This window comes from Athene cunicularia, assembly GCF_003259725.1.
Source record: "Athene cunicularia isolate RWA chromosome 1 unlocalized genomic scaffold, athCun1 chr1_part2, whole genome shotgun sequence".
Lineage (NCBI taxonomy): Eukaryota > Metazoa > Chordata > Aves > Strigiformes > Strigidae > Athene > Athene cunicularia.
Window position 1 is genome coordinate 34580567 of NW_020799092.1, and position 18899 is coordinate 34599465.

At 39.7% G+C, this 18899-nt stretch overlaps 1 long non-coding RNA gene across 1 annotated transcript; it reads right to left on the reverse strand.

Moving 5' to 3' along the window:
- Positions 1-516: 516 nt before the first annotated feature.
- LOC113475924 lies at positions 517-18590 on the reverse strand. Its single transcript, XR_003397636.1, has 3 exons — positions 18486-18590; positions 1906-3685; positions 517-705 (listed from the first exon to the last, which is right to left on the reverse strand). It is a non-coding gene; the product is annotated as an uncharacterized LOC113475924 (long non-coding RNA).
- Positions 18591-18899: the final 309 nt, after the last annotated feature.

Genomic DNA, 18899 nt, shown 5'->3' on the forward strand with positions numbered 1-18899 from the left:
TGTGTGTGTAAGCATCTCTTCTGTCACTTCCCATGTCCCTACACAGAAACAGAGCAAGGCAAGATGTGGTTATTGCTGACAGGCATTCTGCACAGCAGAGGATAGCAAAGGCAGCAAGGACTGTGCTTGCTTCTCTCTGCCCCTAGCTGGCCAGCTGGGTATGCAGATAAGACTCTGAATTTCCTAAAAAAGGCATCTCAACCAGCACTGTTTGCATGTGGAGGCACCTAGGGAAGAACCCCTCCCACATCCTTCCCTGGGACAATAGGTCTCTGCACAATTGCCCCTCTGTGCCTTTGCCTAACTTCCATAATAGTCGTGTGATTAATCAGTACTGCTCCTGTAGCCAGAGAAAAAGGGAGGCAGACATAACACAGCATTTCAAAACAATACCAAATATTACATTAAGACAGCAGACTGTAGATTCCATTGTTGAGCAGTATTTTTTTTTTTAAATGAGATTGATTAAAGTAGAATCTGAAGTTTATTTGTTTTTTTTTTCTCCAAGGTACAGCAGCTGCATAAAAGAACATTTCACCATAAAGAACAGGCTGATTCACTGCATTTCTCCTGAGTACAGACTGTTGTCTTCTCCCACACAGTCTTCATAAATTAGGAAGGAAACTTGAAAAGCACCACAATATATGTTTTTAATTGTTTCTGGTTTACAGTAGTTGAGTGAGACCTCAAACATTCAGTCTTTATCTAAAAAAAAAAAAATGTTAATACACTCTTAGATGCCTTAAAGTAACTGTGGAGCCATGACTAATTTAAACAGGAGGTTTAGTAAGTTCAGTATCAGAGACTCACCTTCACTTTGTAAGGCCTGAGGACACAGAGTACCTTCATGGTTTGGGACATGTTCCTCAGCTCTTTAAATAAAGGCACAAGGAAGGTGGGACTATGACACTCCCATGCTCAAATGGACTAAGCTCTGACCTGCTTTAACTCACTATACCAACTTCACTCAGTCAAGAGTTTAAATGTCTATAAAACTGAAAACTAAGTCACCCACAAAAGCATCCAGCCTCCTGTGTGTAATTACTAATCTACAAGAACAAGTAGCAGAAGGCTAGGCATCCATACCATACCAGTAGTAGGGCTTGTTTTTCCCTTCCCAGCCTTTGTTTTTTCTAGACAATGTATATTTAGTGCAGAAAACCAGCTAGTAAAACTTGCCTGGAAAAAGATTTGGTTCCATATTTCAGATTACAAGTGAAATGTCAGAAGTAATTAATTCAGGAAGTGGCAGGATCCCTCCAGGGTTGTTCAGCCTTTGGTTAGATAAATAAATAAATAATCCCAGAAACTTTCTGAGTTTTTTAACTACAGGCAACATAAGAAAGTTGCCAGAAAGTTGCCACCACAGACACAAAGTGCATCCTTTCCTGGTTTCTCTGGTAAACTGCAATACATCATACATGATTCTGTCAACAATCATTCTGAATCATTCCTTGAGACTCAGACATTCAAGCCTATCTCTCCCCTACAGAAAAATAAAGATAGCTGAAGCAAAACATAACTTCATAGCAAAATGCAACTCTATTAGTCACATACAGGAAGGTGATCTGCAGTTGAGTGATCTACAGGCTCAGTGTTCAACTCTGGTGAGTTTATCTTACTAGGGGATGGTTGAAATGTCATTAACTTTTCCAGTTCAAATAGCACCCAAGTCAGAGCAGGGACTGAAATACTGTGGGCCAGAAAATATTAAGCAAACTTCACAAACATAATCTTTGAAATCAAGGCAGCTGAGATGAAATTCCTGAACTGTTTAACAAGGAACATGGTTCAAGACCCCATCTCATGGAACTGCAAAGATCCCAGTGATTGCATCCTCAGCAGCAACAGGGTCTTTAAATATTTTTAACAGTCATGACAGCATGAGCCAAGAGAGGAACTCACAGCAAAGAAATTCTCTTCTGTTCAGCTCTGCTTCTGCCATGAGCTGGACACACGTGGGCAGTACAGTTGTCTTTCTAGACAGTGACAGTAAGAGAAAGAGTTTTGGGATTAACTGGGTTCAGTCTCAATAGAGAGGAATATGGACCAATATTTATTAACTTTCTTTTCTTTCATTCCTTCCAAATTGTCAGTTCTTTCAGTCCAGCTCCATGTTGTTTTCTTTAATTATCCTACTGTTTATAGTTGACCCAGAGAAACTTTCCTCCTGTAACCTGTGTAGGTGGATTGGCAGTTAGAGAAGCATTGGAAAGATAGTCTCTTTGTCTGCAGTTTTAGTATCAGGGAAGCAACTACAGGGTAAGCTGTTTCGAGGAAGAGTGTGTGCTTGTTGCTGTGTGAGAGCTGTTCAGTGAGTTTGGGAGCTGGTGGAGAAGAGTCAATACAGGCAATAGCCACAGGGCACAGATGCTAAAACCTAACAAGTCTTTGCTGAAATAAGCTGTTGACAACACGCTCCCCAATGAAGCAATACCTTACTACACAGGTGCATTCCGGATGATGTTAAATATGCGTTATCTCTTTCTCTGTCATAGAACCATAGAATAGCCCAGGTCGGAAGGGATCTTAAAAGATCATGTGGTCCAATCTTACATGGGAAAGAGAGCCTATATGAGGTTATGCAGCACGTTGTCCAACTGTGTCTTGAAAACCTCCAACAATGAGGGCTCTGCCACATCCCTGGGCAGGTTGTTCCAGTGATCAGCTGTTCTCATCTAAAAAATTTTTTTCTTATATCATGCTGAAAGTCCCTGTGCAAGTTACACCCTTTGCCCCTTGTCTTCTCCATGTGGCTCCTTATGAAGAGAGTGCTTCTTTGTAGCATCCTTTTCAGTACTGGAATACTGTGATGAGGTGCCCCCTGAGCCTTCTCTTCTCCAGGCAGAAAAGACCTAACTCCTCCAGTCATTCCTCATAGGGCAGGTTTTCGAGCCCTTTGACCAATTTAGTGGCCCTCCTTTGTACCCTATCCTGTCTGTCCATGTCTTTGAATTGTGTGGAGCACAGTTACGGACAGTACTCCAGGTGTGGCCTGACAAGTTCTAAGTAGAGTGGGATAATTGCATATCCCTGGTAGTACTGCCCCTGCAGATGCAGCCCAAGATCTGATTTGCATTCGTTGCTACAGCAGTGCACTGCTGATTCCTGTTCAGCTTGCTGTCCACCAGGACCTCCAAGGTCCCTTTCAGCAATGCTGCTCTCTCACTACACAGATCCTAGCCTGCACTGGGGGTTTTGGTTATTTCATCCCAGATGCAGAACTTGTCACTTGTCTTTGTGTTCTTGCTAGCCCACTCTTTCAGCCTGTCCAGGTTGCTCTGTAAGATGGCTCTCCCTTCTGATGTGTACCTTACCACCATCAGCAAACATGATGAGGGTGCTTTCAATCCCATTATCCAGACCATTTATGAAGATGTTGGGCAGCATGAGGCCCAGTATCAATCTCTGGGGGACCCCACTTGTGACAAGCTGCAAGCCTGAGTAAAAACCATCGATCACCACCTATGAATGCAGCCTGTGTGCCAGTTTCCTACCCATCTCACAGACCACCCATCCAATTTGTATCTTGGCAGTCTGTCCAGGAGAAGTCTTTAGGAAACAGTGTCAAACACTTTGCTGAAGTCCAGTCTTTATTGTACTGCTGCTTTAGTCAGCACTCAAAATTTATAGCATCCCAGAAACGATGCAGCTCTTCAATATTTTTCATTTTCATCTTTCTGTCCTGCATGGAAAAAAAAAAAAAAACAAACAGGCAACTGTAAAGACTGGCATTTTCTCACCTAACTTTAGCTTAAAAGTTGAGCATCACATCTACTTAGATGTCTGTCTTTTTTTAATTATTAGTATCATTTTAACTTTAGCTTTAAATGAATAGTGGATACCTCAGAATCTTAAATTTGAAAAATGAACTTTGACCTCAAGGCAAGTATTTTTAACTATATTTTGCATAACTGTTTGGAAAATCTTTTGGAAAACAGACTACCTTGTTCCATGATATATTCTGAGTGCAGATCTCTCTCTTGCTCTTCACTCTGATTTTTACCCTGAAGTTGATGGTTTTGCCTTAAATGTAGAATCAATCCCTAATCTTTCTAATCATAGAATAAATTAAGTTGAAAGGGACATCTGGTAGGCATCTAGTCTAAGCCCTGCTTGAAGCATTCCAGTTAAACCAGGCTTGCTGAGTTTTGAATATTCCCATGGATGGAGATTCTCTGGGCTACTTCTTCAAATATTTTACCACTGTTTCACAGTGAAACAGTTTTTCCTTGTATGTAATTCATAGCCAAATATATATACTGCAGCAGTTGAACATAAAATCCTGATTTTCACTTATGTTGTAGTTTCTCCCTTTGTTACACAAATGGTTTGCCTGGCAAAACTGATAAAGGAAAAGATCTTCTGTCTCACTAGCATCTACTCCATTAAAGCAGCCATCTCAATACATGTATGTGCTTTTCCAAATCCAATATAATGCAAACCTGCAAAAGCCTTCAGCAGTATTTCTGTCCTATGAAATCAAACAATCTACTCTGTTATGATGGAAAAAACTGACAACATTCAAACATCCACACATTCACAGATAGCATTACAACCTACATTATTGGAATTAGTCCAGGATAGCCTATTGAAATCATACATCTGTAGCAGCAACAGAGTAAACTGAGTACATACATAGCTTTGTATAGCAAAAAGAATGAGTTTTCCATTTCTTATTTCCATGGGTTATGCTAAAGAACAGTATCATCATGCAGTCTGTCTACAGAGAGCTAAGGTATTTAGGTTTCTTTCTCTCTAGCCATCTTAGTATCCCAAACCTCAAGCCTTGTTCCAATCTCCTCAGTCTTCTTCTTTCATTAAATGTGGAATTTAACCACAGATCACCATTGTAAAACATCCTTCAAAAGGACAATGACATCTCATCATTTTTTTTCCTGATACTGGGAATCCCTTGTTACACTCAAGACATATCATCCAGGAAAACTGTCATTTTCCCGAGGCTCAGGAGGAGTTTTGTTTTGCCTCAAACTGTGCCATGCTCCATCATGTCATGTCACAGCTGAGCCATGTTGGGTCTTGCCTTAGCTCCAGTTCTTCCTTTTGCCCTTCCCTCAAATCAGTCTATGATTTCTCTTAACCCTTTCTTAAGCCTCTCATAAAACCTTTATCAGATTAAATAGGCCTCTCAGGAACATGGAGTCAAAACTGTTTCCATGCCTTTTTTCTATCCTGTACATACTTATAGAGTACTTTCTACCACACTTAGATTTGACATCTACTGCCTTGACAAGAGGAAACATGTCTCACTTTTGAAAAGACAGTGTCTGGTATATCATTTTATGTCTTACAAACTATTTTACTAGGGAAAGAGGAACTTTTAAAATGGGCAGATCTGTAAAACCTCCCAGCAAAATACTCTATTTTATACTGCATTTGTTTTTCAGATAGAATACTTTTCTGAATCAACTTCAGCAGCTAAAGACGACCAATATTTAAAGTCAAGTTGAATGCAGTCCTGTACTTGTGCACATATTTTAGTGTTAGCATTTAAAATTGAAGGTTGTAAGAGTTAGCTCATTATTGATTTTGTTTATTTGCAGATTCTTCTATGGATAATGTCACTGTATGGAATCTGAGTACCTCTCAGGAGTCATTAATATATTTGAGGTGATGAAATGATGACAGAGTTTATCAACTATTAAAACTGTTTTGTAGCTTAGTTTGGACTTAAAGATGTGGTTTTTTTCACTAACTTCTGTAACATGTTTCTGATAAGAGATGAGAGTGTTTTTCACAGCATGACCACAGAAGAATCACTACAAATTCTGTATGTCGGAAATGGACTCTGGTTTTCAGTAGTGCTGAATGTCTGCAACTTCCGTTAGCTTCAGCTGATAGTGAGGATGATTTGTGGCTGAACATTGGCTTAAGACTAGAATTCCTCTAATCCCATGTAGATACCCATAAATTGAATAAGCAATTAACAACCATCTCATACAAAACATGTAAGTCTCCCCCTACTGTAACTTTATGTCTATGTGACTGTAAAGAGATCTGAGGTGACCAGCTCAGTTACTGGCATCTCCACTGCAGTAGTCTAAAGTTAGATGAGATTAATTTCATTCTCTGTCCCAAAATGAAAATCTTTCCAGGGCCACAGGTTGAAGGAAGCTGATGGAAGACTAAAACTCTCATTTTTTATCTGTTCACAAGGAACACATTGTCCAATCTTCCACCTCATTTATGATATGAAGACTTTAATTTGAATTCATCTCTTGTCCATGATTGCTGACTTCTGTTAGACTTTCATAAGCATATCATGTCTACCATAACTGATAGCATAGATCTATATTGTCCTATGTGGCAAATAGAAGGTCTTTTGAAGGTCAAACTGATGAGATCCACAGCCATTAAGTTATAAGAGACCAAAAAAAAAAGATGAGCTGAATATAGCAAGTAAGATTTATTTGGGTATCAACTATCACCCCAAAATAGCAGAAGGCATGGTTGCTGAGAGAAAGCAATACAAATATAGTCTAGAAACCTTATATAGTTTTATAAATAACCAGGTAAGTTTATATAGAGACAGCTATTAAATAGGTTTGTCACTACAAGGATCTCTGTTTCTCTTGATATAGAGGAACATTTTTGAAAAGGCACATTAGTGTAGGGTAGTCATAAAATTTAACAGCCTCTATCTGAAGCATGTTTATTGCTCATTAGAGTCCTGGGATTTAAGTGACCTTCCCAAATAGGGCACACTAGCTCCCTAAATTTTCACGGTCATAATGTAGTTAAGGAGCTCTTCCTATATAGTCTTTGTATTTGTAGTTTGTGACAACAATGTGCATTATCATTATTTAGTAGGGCTGCAAAGTCTGATGGGTATCCCCATTTTGTAAACACATATGGAATTTTGTGATTTCTAAAAATGAAAATAGTTTTATCTTTCTAGGTCAATGTATTTTACCTGTAGAATTCACCAGGGACAGCTAGTTGCATCTGATGACAAGCTTGGAATTGGACAGTTGGCATCAATGACCAATATATAAGTAGTGTAGACAAAAAGGGATCAAATAGGTAATAGAAACTGAAAGATTATTTAAGCAAAATAATGTGTATTATGTGGCATCTTACTTTGAGTTTTAATAAAGATTACATAATTTTATAAAATTTAACAGTATAACACAATCTTCAAGGTTAGGTCTCAGAAGTTTGCCTTAAAATAAATTAAAAAAACAAATCCCAGCACTTAAAACATGCTTTATTTTGCTAAAAATATATTTAAACTGCCTAATAAAATTGCCAGTGCTCTTGATTTTTTGCTTTGGAGTTCCCTTATGGTAACCATAAATATTGTAGCTGAATGTTTCAAAATATATTTATAAACATAGAAACCAAACATTCACTTTCATTCTTTCCACATTTTGTTTATTATTTGAAAAAGTTTGCTTTGTGATTTTTTTTTTTTTTACTCACTATATTTGAGTAATGGCTGCTGTTTGCACTGAAATAAGTATACACACAGCACAATACTTGTAAGTGAATGAAAATATTTTTGGTCATCTAAAATAAGTTCATAAAAGTGTGTAACCCCTCTAAAGTGAATCAAGTAGTATACCCTCTACAAATTTGGGACCCTTTAGAAAACAACAAAAACAATAGACTATGAATGGAAGGCCAACTAAGTAATGTAAGTATAGACTATACAATGTGAAAAATTTTATATTTGGGGGAAAAAAAAAAAACAAAACAAAACACCAGGAGGCAGAATAAAACATTTGCTGAAAGTCAAAGAATAAAGAAAATCAAAAAAAGCATCTCAAACAGAGTGCTAAACCAACAGATAATAAAATGTGAACATTAACACCTTTTTATTTAATGCTCACAATGTCGTTTCTAATAGGAAGAATATCAGACAAACACTCTTTAAGAAACTTGCTTTTGACTGAAGGCTGGAAACAAGAAGGATGTAATTCTCATAGAAATGTTTAGATGCTGTTTCCAGTAATAAAATGTAAGAAGAATGAAAGTGAATGATTGGTTTCCATGTTTGTAAATACATCTGCTTACAAGCTAAACAACAAAAATTATAGCTAACTTGTCTTGGTGAAAACTGAAGGTCTATTTTGAGGAATAAATCTGTCTGGTATTGATGCTTCTAACAAAGAGTGTCTTCCTTTCTCAGTCTGACTCAGAGCAGACCTCACCACTTTTTGAACACACTACGTACAACTAGTATCTCACAGGTAGCAATGTTCTTACAATTGCCCAAACTGGTAAAAATAAATAGTAAAAAAATTTCCTGGGAGTTACTTTAAGAAAAGTGGATTGTTCTGACAGGTGAGTATTATTCCCCACAGAGAGAAGATTTATTATGCAATTTTTCCCTGTATGGGAATGGGAAGCTACAACCAACCAAATGTTAGGAAATCTGAGCTAAACTTTACACTGTATTTAGACCTCCTGATTTCTGCCCTTCATAGCCTCACAGCATCTTTGTAATCACTGTGAGTGGCTAGCCCCTTCTTCCAAAGGCTGTAAACTCTCCTTTTCTCCCTGAGGTGCAGCCAAAACTCCCTGTTCAGCCAGGGTGACCTTCTCTGCTACCGGCTTCTCTTACAGCACCTGGAGACAGCCTGCTCCTGTGCCATTAAGACTTTCTTCTTAAAGAATGTTCAGCCTTCCTGGACCCTTATACTCTTCAGGACTGTGTCCCAAGGGATCCTGTCTGACTTGTTTAGAAAACTACTTAAGTCAGCCCTTTGGAAGTCCAGGATGTGAGCTCTGCTGCCCCCTCTCCTGGCCTCCCTAAAAATAGAGAACTATTATTTCATGATCGCTGTGCCCTAGTCGGCCCCAACCACCACATCACCCACCAGCCCTTCTCTATTCACAAAGAGGAGATCCAGCAGGGCACCTTCTCTGGTCGGTTCACTCACCAGCTGTGTCAGGAAGTTCTGCCACACATTCCAAGATTCTCCAGGACTGGTCCCACCCTCCTGTGTTGTATTTCCAGCAGATGTCTGGGAAGTTATTGAAGTGTCTCACAAGAACAAGGGCAAGCGACCGTGAGATTTCTCCTAAATGCCTATAGAATATTTCATCCACCTCTCTGTCCTAGGTGGGTGGCCTATAGTAGACTCCCACTACAACATCTGCCCTGTTGGCCTTCCCCCTGATTCTAACACAAAGACTCTTCACCGTATCTTCACTACACTTGTGTTCAAAGCAATCATAACAGTCCCTGGCATACAGCATCACTTCACCACCTCTCTTTCCTTGTCTGTCCCTCCTAAAGAGCTTGTAGGCATCAATTGGCACACTCCAGTCATGGGAGACATCCCACAATGTTTGTGATAGCCACTGCATCATAATTTTCCTGTTTCATCATGGCTTCAAGCTCCTCCAGTTTGTTACCCATGCTGTGTGCATTGGTATACATGCACTTCAGATGGGCTGAGGTCCCCAGCACCTTTTCGCATTTAGAGGTCCTAATTCCAGCCTGACCTTTCACAGGTGTTAACACGGTTACTGATCCATCAATATCCCTTGTATCTTGGTTGTGCTGCATGTCTCCATCCCTTGCCTCCACTGAGATGGCAGGGTGAGCGTCATCACTGACACAACAGCCCACAAACTGTGGTAATCTACCATGGGGCTTATGTCTGGGAGTTCCAGTTTTGTCTCCTTCCCCCTTCAAATCTAGTTTAAAGCTCTCTCAAATGAACCCAGATAACTCCAGCCCCAAGATCCTCTTCCCCCTCTGGGACAGGTGCACCCCATCTGTTGACAAAAGGTCTGGCGTCCTGTACACTAACCTGTGACTGAAAAATCTGAAGCCCTGCCGGTAACACCAGTCTCAGACCCACAAGTCTATCTCTTGCGTTCTCCTGTAATCTTCCTCATCCATCCCCCCAACTGAAGAGATGGAGGAGAACACTGTTTGTGTCCCTGACTGCTTAACCAGTTTCCCCAAGGCCCTGAAGTCTTCACTGATTTAGGACTTCTCTTGGTAATGTCATCCCTACCTACCTGAAAAGCCAAGAGAGGGTAGTAGTCCTTAGGTCTCACTAGAGTAGGGAGTTCTGCCATGAGGTCCTTTACCCAGGCCCCAGGGAGGCAGCAGACTTCCCTATGAAGTGGGTCCAGTCTGCATATTGGGCCTTGGACACCCCTCAGAATGGACTCAACCGCTGGTATGACCCTTCTGGGGTTCTTTTTAGAATTGGTTTTAATACCTGGTCTAGAGCAACCTGGCCTTGGTGGGCCTTCATCCTCCTCCTTGTTTTACTTATTTTCTTCATCCTTCTCTTCTTCATTCACAAGTTCCAGGGCCCCATATTTGTTGTGAAGGGGCACCATGGAAGGTGAGGGAGGTAAAGAAGGTATTTCCCTGCCTCCCTTAGCAGGAACCTGCTTCCAGTCTCCCCCATCTTTTAGGTCCCCTCCTTCTGCCTGGTAGCAAGAGGGTGAGGGATCACCTGCCTCTTTTGGAGCCTCCATTTGCTCCTGTTGCTTCAGGGGTGCTAAGGGGTTACTCCACCAATCAATTTCCTTTTCACACTCCCTGATACTTCTTAATTTTTTGACCTCTTTGAGTTCTGCCACCAGGCTGAGCAGGTCATCCATCTGATCGCAGCACACACAGGTGTTGTCACTGCTGCCCTCCGGCAGGATTGACAGGTTCAGGCACTCCCTGCACTCTGAGACCTGGACCACTGCATGTTTGCATGGCAGCTCTGTCTGGGTTGTTGCATTCTTTCTGGTGGTGGCTTTGACCCAAGCAGAGACCACAGCTCAGTCTACTCATGGAGGACAATGAGATAACTAGCTCAGATAAACTCTAGAGCCAGGAGAGGGACTATGCCTGCCCATGCAAACTGACATGCCATGCCCTGTTTGCCACACTCCTGGTCACTCGTGCTCCCTGGGGGCTGATCTTGTACATGAGGGATGTGGGATGTCATCACTCCAGTCTTTGCCTACTCCGAGTCCCTGCTGCCCCCTTTCACAGCTCACTCCTCCTGCTCAGGAGGGAGGCTACTTGAGGCACTCTCTCTTCTCAGCTTCTGCTGGCAACCGCAGCATAGATATCAGATCCAAGAAGCTACTACCCACACTCCTTGCTAAAGTTAAAGCTTGTAGCAGAAGATCAAATGCCGAACTGACACTGACCCTCTAACGGAGTTCAAGAAACCGAGACCATCACCAGTCACCTAAGGCCCTGAAAATAACGCAAATTTTGTTAAGCAGCGCTGCAGATGATCCTAGAAAGCAGATTTCAGATGAGAGCAAACCAAATAAACGTCTGCCTCTCTGGTCTGGCTGTAGGGACGGGGGCAGGGAGAGTGCTTTGTAACTTAAAGTTATTGGTGTTAACTTTATGCTTTTGAACAAGGAATACTAACCAGACATGAGGAAATATAATAGCACTCAGAACAGGTGAATTACACTGTCTCCAGGTGAAGTTTCCCAACCATAAATGGAGTGAGGTGTGAGCAGAGTATAAGTGGTTTCCCAAACCCCACAGGCAACACCAGAAGACCTGGAGTCCTGGGTAATGCAGTCATTGAAACTCAGATTTCAGTTGGTTTTTAGTCCCCCTAGAGAAATCAGCCAGTATCTAAATGTTGATATTACAAATTTAATTTCCTATTCCTGGGAATTATTTAATCATACATTGCTTTCCATTAAACTTATCAAAAGGAATAAAGGGGAAAAAAAAAAGAAGAAAAAAATACTTTCAGTCACTGTTCTGGCCCTATGACAGTTGCAGCTCTGAATCTTTCCCTTTGCATTAATTTAGAGAATAGAAAAATCAGGAAAGAATATCCTGATATTTTTAAATCTCAAAATATACTTTCTTTTCACTTCCAAAGAGTTATGAAGTATTTCCATGTGCAACATATGCTTTTTAGAAGTGAGGCCACAGTCTGAAAGTCAAAGGAATATTACTATGTGGGAAGCCTTACAGCTAATTTGTTTAGCAAAACCATGTATCCAAAATGCTACTCAAGTCTCATTTTTGCTTCTAGAAAAAGAACAGATTATAAATATAACACATTAGAACTTGATATCATCCACAGTATATGTTAAAAGGAAGTTCAAGAGATAAGTTAAATGGATGTTGTTATATCCTGGTAATTAATATACTATTCTTTCTACAGTTTACTTATATAACATAGGATCATATTATTTCATAGAGTATATTCTTAGAGTAGGACTGTTTTGCCAATTATTAGGCCTAGCATAAAGGACACAGCCAGCATAAAGATGAACCAATAACCAAATTGTATTTGATACAAAAGGGTCAGTACATGGGTGAGCACTGGGGGTACAAACAAGTCAGATTATACATAATCAACATCAATCCCACTGACCCCAACAACAACACACAACCAACAATGGGTGGAATAAATGGTGACATGCAGTCTCCCATAGAAGGGACAGGAGACAACTGAGTCAACAAACCAAACACATAAGACCAAGGAAGCCACACACTGAATCTCTACACAGCCCACATTTACAAAAGCCAGACCTGACTGGAGCCCAGTCCCAGGGAGGCAGGAGGTCCTTCCCCAACAGGGAACTCTGCACAGGGCATCCACCTCACAGACAGACACTGCCCCTGCCTGCAAGTGGTCCCAGCTTTTATCCCCAAGTGGGACACCTGACCTTTGCTTACTTACTGCAGACACCTGGGGCTCATTTACCCAATGGCTCTCCCTGCAAGGCCGGCTGCACCTTGGAGGGAAGCCTAAAGGCAAACTCACCCCCACTTTGTGAAGGGCTGTGGGAATCACCCCTATGTTAACTTTAATTTGGGGCTTGAGGTTGAAACCCCAACATTACAAGGACATAACTCCTTATATTGCACAAGACTGAAAAAATATTCAATGTACTGTTATGAATAGCCACTGAAAAATCTTGAGTTTATGGTTAAGAGCATTGCTTTCATTATGATGACTTACTTATTTTGGGGTTACCTGTTTTCCAAAAAGCCTGGAGAAACATTCTACATCTGATGATTGGGAAACTGTTTCTGGGTAAATTGCCTCAAAAAACTATAATGTCTCCACTACAGTCCAGTGTTTCTTCTTGCAATGTTTATTCTTTCTCTCTCTCCTTTCAAAGAGAAATAAAGCTTTTTAATTGGGCTTCTGAAAACTGAAATGATTCTTGTAGGTCACTCTAAGAGGGTATGATCTCAGTTATGCAAGGTTTGATTTTTGTCTTGCAGGACAGGGATCTCAGATTTAGAAGCATAGTGGCATGTGTGAGGGGAACCTGACACTTCTCTCACGTTATTAGTGAGACAACAGGCATAAAAGAGAATTCCTTTTGCTAAATGGTGTGATTTGTGAAGATATTATTTTCCATGTTTGGCTGTTCTCCAGCAGGATAAGGCACAAACTTTTGGGCCTTTTCACCCCTTTGATTACAGTGCTGTTGGATTGCATGGAACAGGAACTATCTTCAGTTAACATTATACTGATTCAGGTACAGGTGACAGGAAATGTTAGGTTCAATGAGAAATTCAAAGCCAAAAAAACCCAAAGTAAATAACTGAGAGGTTAGTACGTGCTGGACCCCATACTGCTGTCATCCTAATGATCGTAGGCTTCATAGCTTAAAATTAACTTTGCTATATTTGTAATATATACATGTAACATTATAAGAGAGTATAGGTGACTGCTGTTTAGAAATACATTCTAGGTAAAGGAAGAGTAAATTTATTCTTTTAACAGGGAATACAATATCACCATATGTTCAGAGCTAAGATAATGCAGGCCACTACAAAGTTTTTATCTCTTGTCAAGGCAAGAATGAGAAATTGTAATGGATTTTTGTTCAGAGCTGATTTTATAACCTATCCCATTAAATGGCATTACATTCACATGACCTGATTTTACATAACAGTGTTATCATAGTACAATGGACTGGACAAAGAACCTGGCATTTTGCAGCAGCAGACAATGTTTAGATCAACTCATTATTAACTACTCTGTGCAGATTTTAAGTTTTCCTGTTTCAGTGAAATTAAAACTATTCTTCTTTCCTTTTAAATCACATGAAAAGGACCTGATTGCTTAGTTTGAATATGCTATGCACCAAAGTGACCCTTTAATTAAGACCGTGCTGAAACTGTCACCTAGAACATTGTTATAATCCTTCTATTTTCAACTGGAATTTTTAATAAATAATGCCTTTGAATTCATCTGTCAGTACCAACTAATAACTGTCTAATTAGTTAGCCAGTTACAACAAGATGTGACAAAAAGTAGAGGTCTCAAAGATATCATATTCCTTTATATTTTGTAATGATTGGTGGCTAGAAAGGAGAGAGGGACTCAGATCAGTCACAGAGAGTCTTAGGGATTGACTTGCCATTCTAAAGTGTCTGTCAGCTTTTCATCACTAGGTAAGTCAGCCAGTTCATGGGTAGGTCTAAACTTGCCACAGCAAGTGGTGCTCTGGCCTAATGAGACAGGTAGAGAACATGGCAAGAAATTGTTATGGTTAGGATATTATTTCTAAGCTAGTTTTATTTCAAGGTTTGCTTAGTCATTTCAAAAAGTATCTTCCTCTTTTGCAGGACTGTCAAAGAATATTTTTTTACTTCTTTTCATTTATCATTAAACTAAACTAGTGTCAGCTTTGAATTTTATTTAACTACTTCTGTTTCCCCAATTTTGTGTGATCGTTTGCTTGCACATGTAAGAGTCTCTGGGCATTTTCTCAGTTTTTTTTATCAGCAGCTGTCTGGATTCTGGATTTCTGTGGACTACTAGTGGCCCGAGGATCATCAGTTCAGGAGCCCTGGGACATGGAAGGAAGGGAGATATCAGAAAAGAGGCTTGCAGATGAGGAGAAAGACCTAAGGAAACTGTGGTACACATAATATAGAGAGTAGGAATATAAAAATGTGTAGAAGATTAATATTAGAGAACAAAGATCCATGGAAAGCCCCTTTTTGCAGAACTTTCTCATTAGATTTTGAAGTGCCCAGAGCTCCACGGACTTTGCTTCAACTGATGCCAGTCGCAGAATGTCCTTTGATGCCCACAGAAGCTTCAATAGACTGGCCTTGTATCCTTTCCACATGCTTACTGGTTTTCAGGTTTCCCTGGCCAAAAATACTGCATCATTCTGCATATCTTTATTCTGTAAGTAAATACATGTGACTATTTAAAAATAAGGTAAGTATAAAAGGGTTTTTCCCTATCTTACTTTTTCTAGGCAATGCCAAAGTGTCATTCTAAATGTGTAAACAGTTGTGTGCATGATCCATCCAGTAGGTTAGACAGTACATGACATTAAGTCCTTATCACTGAAGCATAACATTATTAATATGTGCTGAACACAATGGCTGACAGAGAACACTGGTCACAACCAGAGAGCATGACATGCCTTTCAGAGAAAAACGTTTTAGCAGATGCCCTTATTGAACATTAAAGAACACTGAAGTGAAATAGTCTGTGCTGTGGAGTCAGTGTGAAAGGGATATTTTGGTGCAAAACAAGACTTGATCCTCATATTATATGCCTAAACACATACCAGTTGAAAGTTTTGCTTATTCTGAATATTAAAATCAGTTACCACTACCCATTCGGATGAAGTAAAATTTTGCTTCTCATAGTTGGTCTTGGATTAATGTTCACTGCCAATAATAACCTCATGTAAAGCCTTGGAAAGAGCAGGTCAGACAAAGGATTGCCCTCATGTGCATCAGAAGTACTTCTCCCCATTGTTTAAAAAGCCCTCCTAGACAACAAATTTAAAAAAAAAAAAAAAAAAAAAAAAAAAAAAAAGCAAAAAACACAAACGAAACCCACCATAAAGAAGGGCATTGTAAGAGCTGGTCAGGTCATTTGATACTGCATGCTACAGTTTCTTTCTTTTCTGACCATGCATGAATAATCTTGTGAATTTGGAGTTTAGATAGCACAAGTTGTCTAACAAAAATACAGTTACTCATGAACAATTTGGATTTCAGTGTGTATGTGAAGAAAATGGCTCAACACAAGGCTTTTTGTATTAAAGCCATCTGTGACTCACAGTATCATCATGCATGATATGGAGTCATTGTATGAATGCAGTAATGCATGAAGGGCCATGGAAATGGCATATGAAAAGCCACTTCAGGATGCCATGCACAGTTCCTGGAAGTGGTAATAATATGGGGTTTGAGGAAAAGTGATGTGCTTACAAATCCTGCTGGTGCTAAAATCAGCTGTCTTTTCTGTACTTAATATAGTTGTACGTGAGTTTTTGGTGCATTGTAATGACGTTATTAGCACGAGTTTTTTACTTGGGTATGAGAAAGATGTGAGTCATGCAGCTTCTCCAAAAGAGAGCAGATGAAATGTTGATAGCACACTAATGTGTATTCTGTATGTATGATAAGTACTCCAGAAAAAATTTTCTTTGAGATATGGTAGAGTGCCCTTAAGAATCACGTAGTACAGTTTTTTCTTATCTGCCCATCAGTTTTTTGTAGATGAATTTTGGAGTCCATTAAAATCACATGTAAAACTCACTGATTTCAGCAGCTCCAGATTTTATCCTGTAAGTTCCCAAACATTGCAAAGAGGAGATATAAACACATTTTCAACCTGAAATAGAATTACTGCACAAAAATAATAATTTACATATAAATAAATATTGTCTTCTTCTCCCATAGATGACACATGAATTTGAAGAACTCTGCAGGTCTGCATAAATAAATTAATGAAATTTTGACTCCAGATTATATAAAGATTCATCCATTCTGACATAAATCAAATTAATCCTCTTTGAATCCACTGAAATGATGATTCCAGGCTAATTAAATCTCTTTGAATTCTCATTAACTGTTAGCACAGCTGATTCTTTGACCGATTCATTACCATGTTTGGTGGCATATGCTCAAAAAGACAAAAAAAAAAAAACAAAAACAAAAAAGGACCTTACAATTTAATGCAAGATAGAACAAAGCTGCAGATTTTAGCCTTTATCTTGTAAACATTGTAAGGTACATGGAGCAGTAATCTAATTTAAGCATTGCATGAGGGCCTTCTGAATTGCCATTCAAATTGTTTCCTAACTTTGACAAATTGTAAATTAATTACTCAGATACATGTAGATTTTCACCTGTCAAACCGAGTTAAAACTATTAAGAAAATAATTGTTAAAATATCCACAGTATAACATTAACAAATAGATATCCACCACTAAATTTGCTAGTTTGTAATAGCAAAACATGCTAATTCAGCTTTAACAATTTTTAGAAAGACAAGAAAAAGTAATGTCTTTATCGCATGAACATCTCTGAGATGTTTATGTTTACATGACAACTTCCAAGAAATTCTTATCCAATTCCATCAGTCATACAGGTATGCTAAAGCTACTATCTACTAAAGTAAATACATAGGCTGGATAAAATACTAGTATATTTAATAATCAATTATCCATTGAGAAACTATGTAACTTGGGTGAAGTGCCCCTGTATTTGGCAGAACTCTGAAGGAAGAAATGTACAAGATCTCAAAGGAAATGGAGCAATCGGCAGCCATTTTCCACCCTGTGTTTCAGCAACAGCAGAGCTGTGCAGAGCTGCGCAAAGCTTTTTGCATTCCGTTTCCATGATCTAGCATTGCTCCACAGAACAAGTTCAGCTTCTTGGCTTGTGGCGAAGGTGGGGGGTGGGATTTCCGAGGTCTCTATTTCCATAACAGCCCTGCACAGACAAACCGAGCATCTGTACCTGAATGTGATGGGGTGCACCACATCAGGCCTTGCCACAGATATCAAACTGCCTGACTAGTCTTTTAGAAGAACGGGATACTGTATTATTTAATCTATCCTTAATATGTTCCACGTTAAGCATAATGCCTGCTGTCATGTTTCTTGATTTTCACAAGCTAATCCAAGTTGCTGTTACTTATTACATAACTGTACTGAAATGCAATCCTAGAGGCTGCTTCAGGTTGTCTCTTACAGATTCCCATTATTTATGTAACATCTCAGAAAACCACTCCAAAGACACATCTAGAGGAAGGGAAGACCTAAGACTGATCGGTTCCTCCCAGCCCAAAGAAAGGAAAACTGTGAGTAGTAGGTATATCTTCACTGTAAAGGTGAATCCCTGAAATCCACGTGGCAGATAAACTTGTGTTATTCCTATTAATAGTATCTTGGAAAACAGCTACTGCTTTATGTTATTTTCTTTTTGTGATAACCAGAAGACTCCTTGTTCTCCCAGTTCACAGAGAGATGCCCAAAGCCATCTCTGACAGGGATGGAGTCCAGCTCCCTTTCCTTCTGGGTGCCCACATTCTTGCCCAGCTCCCTCTGTCCACTCAGATCAGCGCTCACACTTCAAATACTTTTCATGCTAGCTTCATTGCTAGCTGAGACAAAAAGTCTAGAATAACAGGATAAAAGCTTTATTTCACAGACTTTTCCAAGCCCAACACATTCTGAAAGTTATGCGTAGAGGAGCTGACTTTCTTTTTCTCTTTCCTTTTTATCCTTACCTCAGGGAGAAGTGAGGAACAGCAGCCACACTGAGGGGAAGTGAGAGCAGCACACTGAGCCCGGTGGAAACAGAAAGGAAGCAGTAGATCATTTCAGTGAGAGCAGTATGTCTTGGCGTCGTTCCTTGACACCACCCCCACTATCCCAGCCTCCTCTGCCCGTCCCACACTCACACATCTAAAAAGCAGATGGAAAATATTCTGCCAGAAGACATTGAAATACAGTGTTAGAAAGTGACTCTCATAAGGCTGGAGAAAGTGATGGAGAACTCTGGCAGGCGAATTAAATTATTCATAGTCAGTGGCATTTTGGAAGGAAAAGCAGGAAGGGAATAGGAGACTGAAAGAAGTTATAGGGATTGTACAAGAACCATCTGGGATATTGGAAACGGATGCACTTCAGCTTGCTACCCT